The sequence below is a fragment of the Zea mays genome, chromosome 7, assembly GCF_902167145.1.
Source record: "Zea mays cultivar B73 chromosome 7, Zm-B73-REFERENCE-NAM-5.0, whole genome shotgun sequence".
Lineage (NCBI taxonomy): Eukaryota > Viridiplantae > Streptophyta > Magnoliopsida > Poales > Poaceae > Zea > Zea mays.
The window spans coordinates 12,348,101-12,367,074 of NC_050102.1; positions in this window are offsets into that span (position 1 = coordinate 12,348,101).

Here is an 18,974-nt window from a genome sequence, read left to right on the forward strand (position 1 = left end):
AGCCGCTCGCCCCTGCGCTGGATGGCACGTCTAGCCGCTCCCTCCCCTCACCGCCGGTGCAGCCCGCCTTCGCTGTGCGCTGCTCCAGCGAGCGCCCACTGCGCCCCTGCGGCCTTTCCCCCTGCAGGAGACCGCGACCGAGCCCCGCCCCGCCGCGCCACCCGTCTGCGTTGAACCCATGTCGTTTGTCGCCATTCGCCCGTGGTAAGCCCCCACGTCCGAACCATATGCAAAACTCCCTCGCTGTTGCATGATTCGCACCGCGTGCAGCACATCTGATTTATGCGCAATTGACGGGTTGTCGCACGTGTCGTCATGCGTCGTTCACGTGCTGTACGTGCACGTCGTCGTTTGTGTAAATCGCTGTTTGCACGCTTTAGTAAAATCATTTTGCTATATCGTTCATGTTAAATAATTGATACTTGTTTAGTTGTGTATTATTAAAATAACAATTCAATCGAACCTAATTAATGATTTTAATTATGCGTTTGTAGATACCCGTTAGTGTGTGTACGCCAACTTAAATGTCGTGTTTAACGCGTAGTTAGTATGAATACGACATAATTTATCAGTACACGTGTATCGCGTTGTTTATAAGTTCATTATAGGTTTAAATGTATTGAGTCTCATGCGTCGTAACTCGTTCGGTCACGTCAACTCTAGCGGCGTCAATTTCATATTAGGAACATTGTTTGGTCGCGACGCATGTTTATTTAATTAATGAATTAATTATTTACCTGTTAGTTATTAAAATAACTAATTTATCATTTTAACTTGCGCTTTATAAATATATGATAGTGTGATTAGCTTTATAAATATATGATAGTGTGATTAATGACTACACAAATGTTTTAAATTTAATACTTGTCTAGTATAGAGGCGACATCTATGTACTAATTCTCATTTGCGCGTCAGCGTGCTATTCGCGCGCGTAGTCGTGTTGACTCGCGCGTGTCGCGCGCTGTTGTGCGTATTGGTTTGCGTACACGCAGCGTGTCGTCGGGGTCCCGACGACATCCGTCTACCCCTAGACGACTCCCGTCTACCCCCCCCCCCCCCCCCCCGTCTACCTCGTCTATCCCCCTGCGCTAATTAATTTCCTATTTAATTGTCGGTCAGTAAACTGAATACTCAATCGGATTAAAATTATGATTTTAGTTAGGCGATTGTAAATATGTGGTAAGGAGATTTTAACAACTTAAATATGGTATTTAATACCTATTTAGTGTTTGGTATAAACACGATGTCTGTTAGCGACTCTTGTGAGTCGTGCGCGTCGTCGCACTGTCTGCGCGCTGTTCGCACGTGTGGTGCCCATCGTCGTCGTGTTGTTCGTGCGTTATTCTTGTGTTGTCACGCGTCGATCGCACGTGGCACGCGTGCGGTTCGCACGTGTTGTCACACGTCGTCTGCATGCGTCGCGTGTGCCACTTACGCCTGTCGCTCGCCTTGCCGCGCATCGTTCACACGTATCTCGCGTGTCGATGGCGCGGGTCACACGACGTCTGCTCGTGATAATAAATTGTTTTTGCTTATAATCACTCATGTTAATAATAATAACTTATCGGGTCACACATTCTAATTAATTTATGGTTGCTCGACTAATGTTTATTAGATTAGTATTCCAATTAAATTAAATATATATTTGTCAACTTGCGTTTTTATGAATAAATAATAACATGGTTGATATTGACTTAAATACTTTTTATTTATTTGATACTTGTATAGTTTAAACATGACTTCTAATTAGTTCTTCTCCGCCTATCGCGTGGGTTGTTCCGCATGCGGTGGTATGCTGTTTCACGTGTCGTTCGCATGCTGCTTGTACGTCATCGTCGTTCGTTCACTCGTCCGCGCCACACGTCTGGTTAGCATGTTGTTGCGTGCTGTTCGCGCGTTGTCACGCGTTAGTCGCACATGGTCACGCGTTGTCGTGCGTGCTGTCCGTGTGCTCCTTCGCGCGTGCCATTCAGCACGTGGTGACGTGCTGTTTCGCGTGTCGTAATTTTCGCCTCGCTTAGAATCATTCATTTTTATTAAATGACTTATTTAACTCACAGTTGTTAGTGTAGCAGATTAATCAAACTAAAGGGTAGATATTATTTACATTTGATAATGTCGAATTCAATGTTATAGTTAATATTTGTTTAACTTAAACGCGCTAACCTCTAGACCGTAGCTCCGCCTGTCGCGTTTCTTTTTCCTCGCGTGACCGTAGTAACGCGCTCCTTTTCGTCTTGCATGTTTTATTACATTTTACCTTGTATGGTGTAATATTCTTATGCATATACTAGGTGAGTACCCGTGCGTTGCAACGGGAACATATAATAACATAATAACTTATATACAAAATGTGTCTTATATTGTTATAAAAAATATTTAATAATCCATTCATAATCCTAGCCATACATAAATTTTATTATTTTAATTTAGCTGTTTCACTACTCCATTGTAACCATCAGTATCATGCAGACTTCGATATATGCCACGATTTGCATGGTCTCATCATTGAAGAGCACGTGTCACACCTGTCGGTAGAAGTTCCCTCGTACATTGTCAGTCATTAGGTACGCACCACCATACACACTTGCTTAAACAAAAAAAGCAAGTGTATGTGTTTGCGAAGAGAATTAAAGGCAGGCCGGCACAAAAGCTACCCCGACGATGGCGAGTGGTCATTGTTGTCGGTCCTCCTCTGCGTCACCTCTGGTGCTAAGATGACGCCATAGTCCTTGATATAGTAGTCGTTGAACACGCACGACATGGCGAGTACAGATGACTCTTGGCTGGGCTGCCAAACGAAGTGCACCCCGAGCTCATCAGCGAGGTAGTACACCTAGCCGTTGCACCACCAGATGTGCTACTCCTCTACATAAATCTTGTTCGAGGACACTCACACAACGTCAGCAACGACCGTCGTCCCAGCGCACAAGAATTCATGGCCGGTCAGTAGTGACTTACGTGGGAGGTTGAGCTTCAGGTGGATGATGAGCTGGACGGTGTGACGGCGCCGTTGTCGGATGCGGTGCCCAGAACAACCCGAGAGTCGCCGACGTTGGCGACGACCATGAGGTCCCCCTATTTGAAGATGGACAGCGCGGTGCAGCCGCTCTGGACCGCGTCCAAGCGGCGGCTGCGCCGGAGCTTGCCGAACACAGCGACACATGTGTCACGTAGTACTGCTTCAAGAGGTCCAACTGGCAGTCGCCAAGCTTCTTTTCGTCGTCGATGAACGACGCCAACGTGAGCGCCTCCTGCCAGTGGTGTTTGTTCGAGGTTTTCAAGTAAGAAACATGGATTCATCTTTGGCGTTGGTTTATGAAAATGACTCACAAGTCAGAGCCATGGAAAAATATTACGGAGAATAAATGTCACACATATAAAAAAGAATTTAAGTTGAAAACATTATTCAAACAAAAGAAATTGCATGCAAGGCTCTTTTTTAAATACTACTCCCTCCATCCAAAAATATAATTCAGGAATCTCGTTGATAATTATCTACTACTACACAGTATGCAAAGGTAGCAGGTGGGCTTTGTAAGAGATGTAGTATATATTTTTACTGTAACAAATATTGACATAAACACACATGTGGTGTAGTGGTAGCTACGAGCACATTTGCTTGAGAGGTTGCAGGTTCGAATCCCATTGGAGCCACATTTATGTTTTTTAATTTAATTTTAGCTAGGCGTGGGATGCACGTGGGAATGGGAATGGGAGTTGCGGGGAGGGGGGAATGAAAAAGACAGTACGGGGAGGGGGTAATGGGAATGGCAGAACACGAAATGGCAGCCGGGAATGGGAATGGGCTTTGCGGGGAGGGGAGAATGAGAAAGACAGTGCGGGAATGGGAATGGCAGAACACGGAATGGCAGCCTACCCCTTACCGCCTTAATAAGTAGTATAGATATATATGTTTGCCTGCTTGTGCTGGTTCGTCTTCGCTTCGCGTTGCGATTAGATCGCGATTTGTTTCCGCGCTTTGAGGAATCGACGATCAAGCGTTGGCGACCAAGAGATCAATCTCCTCGAGTTCTACGAGATCGAAGACTCTGAGCATCTGTTTGGTGAAGGCAAGTGTCCTCTGACCCATTATGTCCTATCTATTTATAATTCACGATCCCACATTACTTAATTGAAACTTAAGGATTGACTAGCTTTCTGTTTACCTTATCCTTGTTTACCTTTTGGGTTATCATGGTTAGCTTTACGCTATTGCTTTACTATAATCAATGAACATGATGTGAATATTATGATACGATGATGTTATCCCGAAGATGTTCCTGTGATACTTTAGGGGGCTCAGGCTGTTTCCTGAGTACCTCTCCGTAAGGACCTGTTTGGGGAGTGACAACCCAGGATAACAGTGCAACCATGAGGGTGGAATGGGACGCCCTTAGCTGATTAATTATAGGAACCAGAGGAGTAGTTGGCTTCGCCGTAGGGCTGCCAATGGGGTCCGGGCATAGTACTTGCTCTGCCAAGGCTGGTTGCAGAGGTTCTTTGATTTGGTTTTGTTAGTCACCCTTCCTTTGGGGAGATGTACTATGTTTATGAAACTGGAGAAACCTAACGGGTGGCTATGACCTCTTGGAAATCTTTGTAAAGGCTATGTAGTGAGACCCTGCTAGGTCACCTTGGTAGTGATCAATGGAGAGTCATGATCTCCGGGCAGAATGGGAATCACGACTTGTGGGTAAAGTGTGCGACCTCTGCAGAGGGTTAGAAACTGATATATCAGCCATGCTCATGGTTATGAGCGGCCTTGGGATCCTCTTTGATTAGAGATACAGATGGTTCAAGATGTATGGTTCTATTTATGGTTTTGGCTTGACGATGATAATGATGTTTCCTCGATGAGGAAATGGTTCACGGGTTGGTTATATAATAAAACTTGGCTTCTACTAATAATAAATACCTGACCCACTAAAAGCAATTGCTTTGAGCTTAACCCCACATAGAGCTAGTCCACTTCAGCCAAATGGGACATTTGCTGAGTACGTTGATGTGTACTCACCCTTGATTTCACAAAACACCAGGTTGCCTTTGGTGCAATCTATGCTCGGGTAAAGAAGAAGGAGAAAGATGTCGAGACGGATCTCCAGAAGTTCCAGGACTTCGACGAGTTCATGGTTTAGGCTAGCGACCTCCCCCAGTTAGCTGCCTATGGTGGGTTTATTTACGTTGGCTACATTTTGATTCTGTGTACTTTAATTTATAATACGTAAATGACTCTAGTCTTTAATATTATTACTTGCTCTTTATTGTTATTCGAAGCATTGTGCTATGATGAGTCATTTATGTAATCGCTATGTACGTGAGTTCTGATCCTGGCATGTACATGGTTCGCATTCGGTTTACCTTCCAAAACCAGGAGTGACATAAGTGGTATAAAAGCCTTACTGACTGTAGGACCGCTGACCTAGAGTAGCATTGGCCGTTTTGAGGACTTATTGACTATTACTTCACCTCATCCTTGATTCTGCTTCAAAATATTAGTCACCTCGACTAATTCTATGTTGTGCTCCTATATGCCCCCTTGCCAAAAGTATTTTATTCTAGTATGATCTATACTTCCCTCAATCTATTAGATCTGATCTCACTCTTGTGCTTGCGACACCTTTGTAGATGCCCCCAACCATAACCTTCTTGTCTTTTAGGATTCTTTTCTCTTCCATTATTAAATTGCTATCATGTGACCATATATATTCCATTGGTATTGACATGCTCGTATCCTTGCAAATACCCTTATCCCTTGATTCAAAGTACTTACCCTTGTACCTCTACTACCTATTTAAACAGTTCAGTTTATGTGTCCATAACATTCCTGTCTTTTGAGATCCCTTCCTATTCCATTGTTAAGTCGTTACCTTTCAACAATTTATATTCCCTGGTCTTAGTATGCTCATATCCTTAGAGTCTTGCATACTCTTATATTTTCGTGTATGCTTATCTTCATACCCCAACGTCTGTTTAAGACATTTCAGTTAACATGCCCTCGACCACCCTTGTTTCTTAATGATCCATGAGCGGTCATTTTATTTTGCACATCCTTGGTGATCCCATTAATTCCTTGTAACTTCCCTCAGTAAAGAAATTTTACTTCAACCCTTCTATTGGAACCATACATATCTTACCCTTGATTGTTCTCTTCACTTCGCCACCTCGCGAGGCTTGCCTTAACTCTAACCTTGGTTATGCTTTTCATGATTATCATCTTTACCCTTATCACCTCTATATCCTACCTTAATGTTTATCTTATACCTGCCCTTTAAAATCTCTTCTTTTCATCTTAATCTAAGCGTTGTACTTCACCTATTTTTCCCTTGGTCGTACCCTCATCTTTGTCGCTTGCGAGTTTTTAACTCCATCCTTTTGTTATGCTCTGATTGGGTATTACCTTTACCTTTCTCATATCTTGATCTTACCTTGGTAGTTACACTATGCATGTTCTCTAATATCTCCAATCTCTTATCCCAATTTGAGATCGGTGTTTTACCTATCTCACCCATATCTTCTTCTTTACCACATGTAAGCTTGGGTGCAACTCCATTCTTTGTTGTATTTATATCATTGACTTTTCTATGCCTTCATCTTTTCTCTTATACCCTTGTCTGTTATCGCCTTTAACCCTTGTGAATTTTTTTTTGTCTTCTACCTAAATGTTTACCTTGAACTTATCCATTAAAAGGCTTCCCTTTCTTCCAATCCAGTTTGAGAGTTGTGAATTACCTATCTCTCCCTTGATTTTTTTTTACTTCCTATCGCCTTACAAGTTTTGTGTTAATTCCATCCCTTGCTATGTTTTGATTTGCTATCACCCTCACCTTGCCGTCCATCGATCTTGCCTTGATACTCATCTTTATTCCTGCTTCTTAAAAATCCCCTCTCTTCCACCTCAATTTGAGAGTGGCAATTTACCTATCTGGCCCTTGGACATGCCCTCTCTTTTTCCATTTGCGGGACTGATCTTAACTCCATCCTTTATGGTACTTATATCATTTGTTCCTATGCCCATTTACCTCCTCCCTTTCATTCATGTTCGTTATCACCTTTAACCCTTGTAATATCTATACCCTTACCTTCATGCTTACTTTGAACCTACCCTTTAAAGCCTCCTCCTTTCCGTCCCCATTCGAGAGTAATACCTCACTCACTTCACCATTGATTGCTCCCCCTTCTTCGACGCCTTGCAAGTTTTGTCTAAAAATACATCCTTTATTGTGTGTTTGTCCATTATCACCTTAACCCTTGTCATCCCTCGATCTTTACCTCGATGCTTATCATTTACCTGCATTTCAAAGCCGCCTCTCCCATTTTATTCCAAGAGCGATGTCTTACCCATCCCGCTCTTGTTCATTCCCTTTTCCTCTGTCGCGTTGCAGGTCACGGCTTTTTCTCGATATCACCCTTACCTTCCTAATATCTAGATCTTTCCATGATGATCCTATGCCTACCTATTGAATTATCATCCTTCCCATCTTGATTTGAGAATGGTGGTTACCTACCCTGCCCTTGGTTGTATTTTCTCCCTTGTCGATTACAATCCTGGCTTAAAACTCTATTCTTTATGGTGCTCGTGCCCCTATCCTGCACGTCTTGTTCTACTCCTTATCCTTCAACAACCATAGAGAGTAGTTATTCCCTTTTCAAAGAGGACCACCATTTAATTAAAAGGAACGTATAGTGTCACACCCGGTTTTGGAAGGTAAACCGAATGCGAACTATGTACGTGCCAGGATCAGAACTCACGTGCACAGCGATTACATAAATGAACATCATCGCACAGTGCTCGAATAATAACATAAAAGAGCATTAACTTATTACATCACAGAGTCAGAGACATCCACATAGTCATCAACTTAACTGATAAATCAAAGTGCTAAGCGAAACGCAGTAAAGATAAGGCCTTCACACGCAGCTGACTGGGGGTTGCCGCCAACCCACACCTAAAACTCGTCGTAGTCTTGGAACTCCTGGAAGTCTCCTTCCACGACTTCGTCTTCTCCTGAGCAGTGGTTGCAATGTGGACAACCTGGGGTTTTGTGGTAAAGCAAGGATGAGTACACATCAACGTACTCAGCAAATGCCCCGTTTGGCTGAAGTGGACTAGCTTTATGTGGGGTTAAGGTTAAAGCAGATTGCTTTTAGTTGGTCAGGCATTTATTATTAGTGGAAGCCAAGTTTAATCTTATAACCATCCCACGAGCCATTTCCTCATCGAGGAAACATCATGATCATCATCGAACCAAAAACATTAGTAGAACCACTGTATCTCGAACCATCGGTATCTCTAATCAAAGAGGATCCCAAGGCTGCTCTTAACCGTGAGCACGGCTGATATATCAGTTTCACTACCCTCTGCAGAGGTCGCACACTTTACCCATGAGCCGTGATTCCCTTTCTGCCCGGGGAGAGCTAATCCCCATTGATCACTTCCTAGGTGGTCCGGCAGGGTATCACTACGTAGCTTTTACAAAGATTCCCTAGAGGTCATAGCCGCCCGTTAGGTTTCTCCAGTTTGATAAACACAGTACCTCTCCCCGCAGGAGAGTGACTAACAAAAGCAAAACGAAAGAACCTCGGCACTCAGCCTCGGCAGAGCAAGCACTGTGCCTGGACCCCATTGACGGCACAACGGCGAAGCAACTACACCTCTAGTTCCTCTAATTAATTAGCTAAGGGCACCCCATTTCACCCTCATGGTTGCACTGTTATCCCGGGTGGTCTCTCAACGAACAGGTCCTTACGGAGAGGTACTCGAGAAACTGCTCGAGTCCCCTTAAATGCCACAAGTATATCATTATATCCAGAATAAAATCACAGTATCATCATTGTATCTCATCATGTTCGTTGATTAAATTAAAGCGCTAGCATGAAGCTAACCATAGTAATCCGAAAGGTAAACAAGGATAAGGTAAATAGAAAGCTAGTAAATCCTTAGGTTGTTCATAGTATGCGGGACAGTGTATTATAAAGTAAATGGGACATAATGGGACTGAGGACACTTGCCTTTACCAAGCTGCTGCTGCTCAGGCTCTTCTTCTGCAATTCCCTCAGACTCCACGAATGGCCCGATATCTACGCGAGTGCAAACATACAACTAACATCCTTGAAACGGAAGAAAACAATACACCATTCAATAATATAGATCAAATAGATAAGCACTCGACATAGAATTCGCATTTACGACTACGCGAGAACGGAACTGAATGACTGACGCTACGGTCAAGGGATATCACGTTTACACTAAGCGAATGTGAATTATAATAATTAATTCGACGTAGTCATATTAACGGACAATAATCACATGCCGAGTAAAATTACTACTTAGTCCCGATTAGTGTGTTGTTCGAATAACCGTTGCTTAAATATATATTTAATTAGCGTGAGCTATTCTAGGTGAGGTGAATTATTAACGTGCGAAGAACGCACGACGACACGTGCGAACAGCATGCGCAACGCGCGCGAACAGCACGCGACGATTTAATGCGCGATGCGCGGGCGATGGCGAACGACACGAACGCACACGGAGGTTAGACGAGGGGTAGACGGGGGGTAGACGAGAGTCGTCTAGGGGTAGACGAAGTCCCGTCGACGCACTGCGCACAAACGAACTCGAGCGCGCGCACTAGTTGCGCGACGCACGACACATCGAATAGTTAACAATCCGCGGCTAAATAATGACGTGACGAACGGACAACTTATATTGCGCTTAAACGTGAAAACTATATTTTTCTAAGTTCAACTTAGTTGACATAAATTAATTGGGTGGGATATTTTAGATGAAATAAATTATCAATTAATCGATGATTAATACGATGATTAATTGACTAACGCGAACGGACGATTATAGCGTGGTGATTAATTAATGCGTGCAGATTGCGCGCGCGACACGCGCGAAACAGCGCGAGGACTCTGCAAACAGCGACGACGACGCGCGCGATACCCGTGATCACGTGCGAAATTGCGCGCGTGAGACTGACGAGTACGCGACGCGCTAGGTAACTAAAGCAAGGCACGGCGAAGGTAGACGAACGGCCGGGGCGAGCTGGGCAGCGGCGAACGCGCAGCAACGCAGCTGCGACGCGCAGGGGCTAGGATCGACGGCGAACGGCTGCTACGGCGCTAAACGTCAACGCGGCTGGGCGTGCTGAGCGTGCAACAACTCGGCCACGGCGCGCAGGGACTAGGCTCGCCGACGACGGGACGCTGCTGCTACGTCGACGCGGCTGCGCGAAGGAGCAGGGCGAGGGCGCGCGGGGTCTGCACGCCGGGGCACCGGCTTGCTGCGTGCTGCGATTCGCGACGTCAAGCCGCGCGCAGGGCCTGCTGGGCTGCGCGTTGGCCGGAGGGGAGTCCGCGGCAAGGGCGAGCTCACCTCGCAGGTCCCACTGGCCGCGACGCCCTGCAGGGAAGGTCCGTCGAGGGGGGAGAGAGAGAATGGGGAAGGAGAGAGAGGACGGGGCGGGCTCACCTCGGCGGCGCGTGAAGCGGCAAGACACCGCGAGGCGCTGCGCGCGCGGGCTCCGGCGACGGCGCTGGCGAGACGGGGAGCGAGGTCGAGGCGAGGAGCGTGGGCGAGAAACTGAGCGCGACGGGTACAGGCGGTTCGATTTTGGAAGATGAACAGTGGGCGCGGCCTGGCTCTTTGACGCGCGGGCCTAGGCTGAGCAGGCGGCGGCGCAGAACCGCCCACGCGCTGCGTGCGCGCAACGCGCGCCTGCACGGTCGTGCGCGCAGAGGCGCCCACGCGCTGGGCTGCAGCGGCCGCCGGGCGAGCTCGCGGGGAGCTGGGCTGGGGCGCGCGCCCTGGCGTGCTGGGCCGCGGCGCTGGCGGGCCACGCGGCTGCTTGCGCGCGCTGGGGCAGGGGGTGCGGCGCGCTGGGCTGCTTGCGCGTGCGGGGGGGGGGGGGGGGGGGGGAGAGGGGCTGGCGCGGTGGGCTGGCTTGCTGGGTGGGCCGAGCGCGGAGCTGGGCCGCGCGCACGCGGTGGGCCGAGCGGGGGGGGGGGGGGGGGGAAGGGGAGAGAGGGAAGGGGACGACTGGGCTGGCCGAGCTGGGCCAGGGAGGGAGTTGGGCTGAATTCTGTTTTTCCTTTTCTTTCTCTTTTCCTTCTCTTTTCTATTTATTTCAGTTGGACGCTATGCGTAAATAAATAATTAGATGAAAGATTAAGCAACCCATTCATCAAACAAAAAGAACAAATGCTTTCTAACATGATGCAACAACCATTGTTCTCTTTTCTACTAGATTATAATTACCTTTACACTTAAAAATAACCACTCTTCTTCTATAGAAAAAGAGAAGGAGGAGGTTGGGGAAGATGTGAAGAGAGGAGTAACACCTGAATTTGTGAGTATGAGCAAAGAAATTTTTATACCCCAAATTCAGGGTGTTACATATAGCAACGTGTTTTTTGTTTTTGTATGCTTGTGCTGTTTGTCCTTGTGTGATGAGTGATTTGTTTCTTTGTGATGAGTGTTGGTGTGTTGTGGCCTTTGGTCCAAAATGGCATCAGTTTACTAGGTGAGTGCCATAGAGTTAGGTAGTTGGGTGCTCTCCCTTTTTCTCTCTTTAATCTATCTATGCTTACCTTTTCTATCTATACCCTTCCCTCTTGCACCTGTCCGGTTGGCATCCTCCAACCTCTCTTAATCAGTCAAGATCAGAGTTGGCAACATCTTCATCAAGTGCATACCAATGCTCCTGTCAAGGGGGTTAGACGCTAACCCTAATGAAGACAATGCGACCAACATCAACCAACAAGATCAGAGTGGCGCAACGAAAGCGTGTGTGGGTCCTAACCCACATGTCCAAGAGATCCTTAAGAATTGCATCAGTGGACGTGAATATCTGAAGGTCGAAGCAACCAGTCCACAAGTTAAACTTGTAGAGTCAAAGGCAACTCAAGAGAGCCGTGATCAGCCAACGACCAACCTTGTTTTCTTGCTAGCTTCTTCTTGAATCTCGGGGGTGAGATTTCTGTTAAGGGGGTTAGATCTGTAACACCCTGAATTTGGGGGTATAAAATTTCTTTTCAAATATCCACCAAATTCAGGTGTTATCCTCTCTTTTCCATGATTTTCTTTCCTTTTGCCTAAAAGAGTGAAGAATTATTTTGTTTTATATGGGCGTGAGCCTAGTAAAGTAAAACCCTATAGGAGTTTCTATGTTGCATCATACCAGAGCATACATCTATTTATTCTTGCTTGTTGAGTGATTTTGGGGAGCATTTATTTAATTAAGAATTCAAATAGGAAAAGAAAAGAAGAAACCCCTCTCTCTCTTGCCCCTTTGGCCCAGCCTAGCTCGGCCTACCCCAGCGCCTCGTGGCCCATTCCCGTACGCAACCCTCCCACGGCCCAGCTCGTCCCCCCCACGCTGCACCCAGGCCACCAGCCTCAGCCCAACCATTCCCCCCTGCCTTGGCCCAGCGTGCGCGGCCCAGCTCCCCGCGCGGCCCAGCTCCGCGCCGTGTAGCCTCCTGCGCGCGCCCCGCAACCCTAGCACCGTGCGCGCCCAGCCGCCGCCGCCTGCGTGCGCCTGCCCAGCGCGCTCCTAGCCACACCTAGTCACGCTCGGCCACCGCTCGCCCGCAGCGCGCATGCGCGCCACCCACACGTCGCTGCCACGCATCACGTCCGCCACTGGCCAGTGGGCCCCACAGGACAACGCCGACTCCTGTGCAACTTCCCCCGTCGTCTTCCCCGCGATGTGCGCGTCTAACTCACCCACGTCTTCCCCCAACCACTGGGTCGATCCTTCAGCGCCCACGACACGCACGCTCGTAGAGCTGCCAACCCCTAGCCCTCTTCTCTCCCACCCCATGCCCCTCGCCCCATTTGCTCGCCCACTCGCGCCCAGCGCCCGCTACACCGTTTCCCTAGGTCGCTGCGCGACCGTGCCGTGATGCATGCATCGGGCCGCCGCTAGTGCCGCGTCCGGCTTCCGTCGCGAGCTCGCCCCGATGTTGCCCACGCCCTCGTCGGAGCACCTCGCCGTCCCAGTCGTCATCACGATCGCTGAGGTGAGCTCCTCCCCTCCCATCCTCCCTCTCCCTTCTATATGCATGGCTGATCCGTGCCCTCGCCGTGTTCCCCAGCCTAGCTGGCCGCCTTGTGGTCGCGACCGCGGCCTTTCCCCTGCGCGCACCCAAGCCAAGCACGGCTGGCGCGCTATCGCGCCCGAGCCGCTCGACCCTGCCCTGGATGGCACATCCAGCCGCTCCCTCCCCTCACCGCCGGTGCAGCCCGCCTTTGTTGTGCTCTGCTCCAGCGAGCGCCCACCGTGCCCCTGCGGCCTTTCCCCCTACAGGAGCCCACGGTCGAGCCCCGCCCCACCGCGCCACCCATCTGCGTCGAACCCATGTCGTTTGTCACCGTTCGCCCGTGGTAAGCCCCCTCGTCCGAACCATATGCAAAACTCCCTCGCTGTCGCATGATTCGCGCCGCGTGCAGCACGTCTAATTTACGTGCAATTCACGGGTTGTCGCACGTGTCGTCATGCGTCGTTCACATGCTGTCCGTGCGCGGCGTCGTTCGCATAAATCGTTGTTTGCACGCTTTAGTAAAATCATTTCGCTATATTGTTCATGTTAAATAATTGATTACTTGTTTAGTTGTGTATTATTAAAATAACAATTCAATCGAACCTAATTAATGATTTTAATTATGCGTTTGTAGATACCCGTTAGTGTGTGTACGCCAACTTAAATGTCGTGTTTAACGTGTAGTTAGTATGAATACGACATAATTTATCAGTACCCGTGTATCGCGTTGTTTATAAGTTCACTATAGGTTTAAATGTATTGAGTCTCATGCGTCATAACTCGTTCGGTCACGTCAACTCTAGTGGCGTCAATTTCATATTAGGAACATTGTTTGGTCGCGACGCATGTTTATTTAATTAATGAATTAATTATTTACCTGTTAGTTATTAAAATAACTAATTTATAATTTTAACTTGCGCTTTATAAATATATGATAGTGTGATTAATGACTACACAAATGTTTTAAATTTAATACTTGTCTAGTATAGAGGCGACATCTATGTAGTAATTCTCGTTTGCGCGTCAGCGTGCTATTCGCGCGCGTAGTCGTGTTGACTCGCGCATGTTGCGCGCTGTTGTGCGCATTGGTTCGCGTACACGAAGCGTGTCGTCGGGGTCCCGACGACATCCGTCTACCCCTAGACGACGTTCGTCTACCGTAGACGACTCCCGTCTACCCCCCTCCTGTCTACCTCGTCTATCCCCTGCGCTAATTAATTTCCTATTTAATTGTCAGTCAGTAAACTGAATACTCAATCAGATTAAAATTATGATTTTAGTTAGGCGATTGTAAATATGTGGTATGGAGATTTTAACAACTTAAATATGGTATTTAATACCTATTTAGTGTTTGGTATAAACACGATGTCTATTAGCGACTCTTGTGAGTCGTGCGCGTCGTCGCACTGTCTGCGCGCTGTTCGCACGTGTGGCGCTCGTCGTCGTCGTGTTGTTGGTGCGTATAATTCGTGCATTATTCTTGTGTTGTCGCGCGTCGATCGCGCGTGGCACGCGTGCGGTTCGCACGTGTTGTCACACGTCATCTGCATGCGTCGCGTGTGCCACTTACGCATGTCACTCGCCTTACCGCGCATCGTTCACACGTATCTCGCGTGTCGATGGCGCGAGTCGCACGACGTCTGCTCGTGATAATAAATCGTTTTTGCTTATAATCACTCATGTTAATAACAATAACTTATCGGGTCACACATTCTAATTAATTTATTTAATGGTTGCTCGACTAATGTTTATTAGATTAGTATTCCAATTAAATTAAATATATATTTGTCAACATGTGTTTTTATGAATAAATATTAACATGGTTGATATTGACTTAAATACTTTTTATTTATTTGATACTTGTATAGTTTAAACACGACATCTAATTGGTTCTTCTCCGCCTGTCGCGTGGGTTGTTCCACATGCGGTGGCATGCTGTTTCACGTGTCGTTCGCGTGCTGCTTGTACGTCATCGTCGTTTGTTCGCGCCACACGTTTGGTTAACATGTTGTCGCGTGCTTTTCGCGCGCGTCGTCACGCGTCAGTCGCACATAGTCGCACATGGTCGCGCGTTGTCGTGCGTGCTGTCCGTGTGCTCCATCGCGCGTGCCGTTCAGCACGTGGTGACGTGCTGTTTCACGTGTCGTAACTTTCGCCTCACTTAGAATCGTTCATTTTTATTAAATTACTTATTTAACTCACAGCTGTTAGTGTAGCAGACTAATCAAACTAAAGGGTAGATATTATTTATTTTTGATAATGTCAAATTCAATGTTATAGTTAATATTTGTTTAACTTAGACGCGCTAACTTCTAGACCGTAGCTCCGTCTATCGCGTTTCTTTTTTCTCGCGTGACCGTAGTAACGCGTTCCTTTTCGTCTTGCATGTTTTATTACATTTTACCTTGTATGGTGTAATGTTCTTATGCATATATATATGTTTGCCTGCTTGTGCTGGTTCGTCTTTGCTTCGCGTTGCGATTAGATTGTGATTTGTTTCCGCGCTTCGAGGAATCGACGATCAAGCGTTGGCGACCAAGAGATCAATCTCCTCGAGTTCTACGAGATCGGAGACCCTGAGCATCTGTTTGGTGAAGGCAAGTGTCCTCTGACCCATTATGTCCTATCTATTTATAATTCACGGTCCCGCATTACTTAATTAAAACTTAAGTATTGACTAGCTTTCTATTTATCTTATCCTTGTTTACCTTTTGGGTTATCATGGTTAGCTTTACGCTATTTGAAAGTCGCCTAGAGGGGGGGTGAATAGGCGGAATCTGAAAATTATAAACTTAAGCACAACTACAAGCCGGGGTTAGCGTTAGAAATATAATCGAGTCCGAAAGAGAGGGTGAAAACAAATCACAAGTAAATAAGAACGGATGACACGATGATTTGTCTTACCGAGGTTCGGTTCTTGCAAACCTACTCCCCATTGAGGTGGTCACAAAGACTGGGTCTCTTTCAACCCTTTCCCTCTCTCAAACGGTCACCTAGACCGAGTGAGCTTCTCTTCTCAATTAATCGGGACACTAAGTCCCCACAAGGACCACCACACAATTGGTGTCTCTTGCCTTGATTACAATTGAGTTGGGAACAAGAAAGAAAGAAGAAGAAAAGTGATCCAAGTGCAAGAGCTCAAATGAACATGACAAAAACTCTCTCTTCTAGTCACTATTGCTTTGAATGGAATTGAGACTTGGAGAGATTTTGATTCACTCTAATTATGTCTTGTATTGAATGCTATAGCTCTTATATTAAATGTGTTGGCTGAAAACTTGGATGCCTTGAAGTGTTGGTGGTTGCAGGGTATTTATAGCCCTAACCACCAAAGTGGCCGTTGGGAGGGGCTGCTGTCATATGGCGCACCGGACAATCCGGTGCGCCAGCCACGTCACCCAACCGTTAGGGTTCGACCGTTGGAGCTCTGACATGTGGGGCCACCGGACAGTCCGGTGCGCCTTCTGACGCCTGCTCTAACTTCTACGTGCGCAGGCGTGCACTGTAGCGTTTCACTGTTCCTTTGCAGACGACCGTTGGCACAGATAGCCGTTGCTCCGGTGTTACACCGGACAGTCCGGTGTTATACCGGACAGTCCGGTGAATTATAGCGAAGTGGCTCCCCAAATTCCCGAACCTGAGCAGTTCGGAGTTGATCCACCCTAGTGCACCAGACACTGTCCGGTGGCACACCGGACAGTCCGGTGCGCCAGACCAGGGAGCACTTCGGTTGTCTTTTGCTCTTTTTATTTGAACCCTTTCTTGGACTTTTTATTGGTTTGTGTTGAACCTTTGGCACCTGTAGAACTCATAATCTAGAGCAAACTAGTTAGTCCAATAATTTGTGTTGGGCAATTCAACCACCAAAATCATTTAGGAAAAGGTTTGACCCTATTTCCCTTTCAATCTCCCCCTTTTTGGTGATTGATGACAACACAAACCAAAGCAAATATAAAAGTGCAGAATTGAACTAGTTTGCATAAGGTAAGTGCAAAGGTTGCTTGGAGTGAGACCAATAATTATTTCTACTAGATATGCATGGATGGTTTTCTTCTTATTTAAAATTTTGGACCACGCTTGCACCACAAGTTTTGTTTTTGCAGATTCTTTGTAAAAATTCTTTTCAAAAACCTTTTGCAAATAGTCAAAGGTATATGAATAAGATTGAAAGAAGCATTTTCAAGATTTGAAATTTTCTCCCCCCTGTTTGAATTGCTTTTCCTTTGATTTAAACAAAACTCCCCCTTAATGAAATTCTCCTCTTAGTGTTCAAGAGGGTTTTACAAATTTTTGAAGATACTTTCTCCCTTTTGAAAACACATAAAGATAGCAATTTGAAAACTTCATTTTAAATTTTGGTGGTGGTGCGGTCCTTTGCTTTAGGCTAATACTTTCTCCCCCTTTGGCATGAATCGCCAAAAACGGATACTTGTGAGTGAAATATAAGCCCTTTTACTTTCTCCCCAATGACAAACAAATAAAATTGTACCAAAGTGGAGAATGATGCGGAATACCGGCAAAGAGTGGATAATACCGATGGAGTTGAGTGGAAGCGTCGTCTTTGTCGAATACTCCTTTTCCCTTTCAATTCTATGACTAAGCATGAGAATACACTTGAAAACACATTAGTCATAGACATAAAAGAGATATGATCAAAGGTATATAAATGAGCGATGTGTGCAAAGTATCAATCAAAATTCCTAGAATCAAGAATATTTAGCTCATTCCTAAGTTTGGTAAAGGTTTTCTCATCTAGTGGTTTGGTAAAGATATCGGCCAATTGATCTTTGGTGTTAATATAGGCTATCTCGATATCCCCCCTTTGTTGGTGATCTCTCAAAAAGTGATACCGAATGGCTATGTGCTTAGTGCAGCTGTGTTCAACGGGATTATCCGCTATGCGGATTGCACTCTCATTGTCATATAGGAGAGGGACTTTGCTAAATTTGTAGCCATAGTCCCTGAGGGTTTGCCTCATCCAAAGCAATTGCGCGCAATAATGGCCTGCGGCAATATACTCAGCTTTGGCGGTAGAAAGAGCTACTGAGTTTTGTTTCTTTGAAGCCCAAGACACCAGGGATCTCCCTAGAAACTGACAAGTCCCTGATGTGCTCTTCCTATCAATTTTACACCCTGCCCAATCAGCATCAGAATATCCTAATAAATCAAAAGAGGGTCCCTTGGGGTACCAAAGACCAAGCTTAGGTGTATGAACTAAATATCTCAAGATTCTCTCCATGGCCCTGTTGGGGGCCTTCGACTTCCGAAGGTCCTCAAAAACATGATTTGACAATGTTTTCCAAGTGAAATATGTGAACAGGTATCTTCGGAATTAGATCATGAGCATACAAGAGCATGGTCAGGACGAAGCTTGAGCGAGACGAAAGGTGATTATGACGAAGGACAAGGTGATCACGAAGCCGTGCAGGAAAGCTTCGGCACGACAGCAGAAAAGGGGAACCGACTTAAAGATGAAAAGGCAAATCAGACCTCGAAGAATTACTATAGAGTTATTAGCAAATGTAAAGGGCATGAATGTAATTCTACATGGGCTGCGTCCCTTGCCTATAAATAGATAAACAGTACTCCCGTACTGTTCACGCTGACTTGGCATTCGCTTTTTGCATCACACCTTTACCTTTACTTTCCGTCAAACCGAAGGTACATCTATAATTTGTTATTGTGAACATGGTAATGCAAATAAAAATAAGTTGATGATTATGTTTATGTTATTTTTCATATTTCATATATGAATTCTTTCTCATCATTTATTGTGCTTACGAAGGTTTTTCCTTCACAACCTTCGTCCGGAATTCATTATATCCGAAGGGAAATAATGTCCCAAAGGACGAAGGGCTTTAACATTTAACACTTTTCATGTTGCCTTGTTCTTAACTCTTAGCATTTGAGAACAAGTCCCCAAC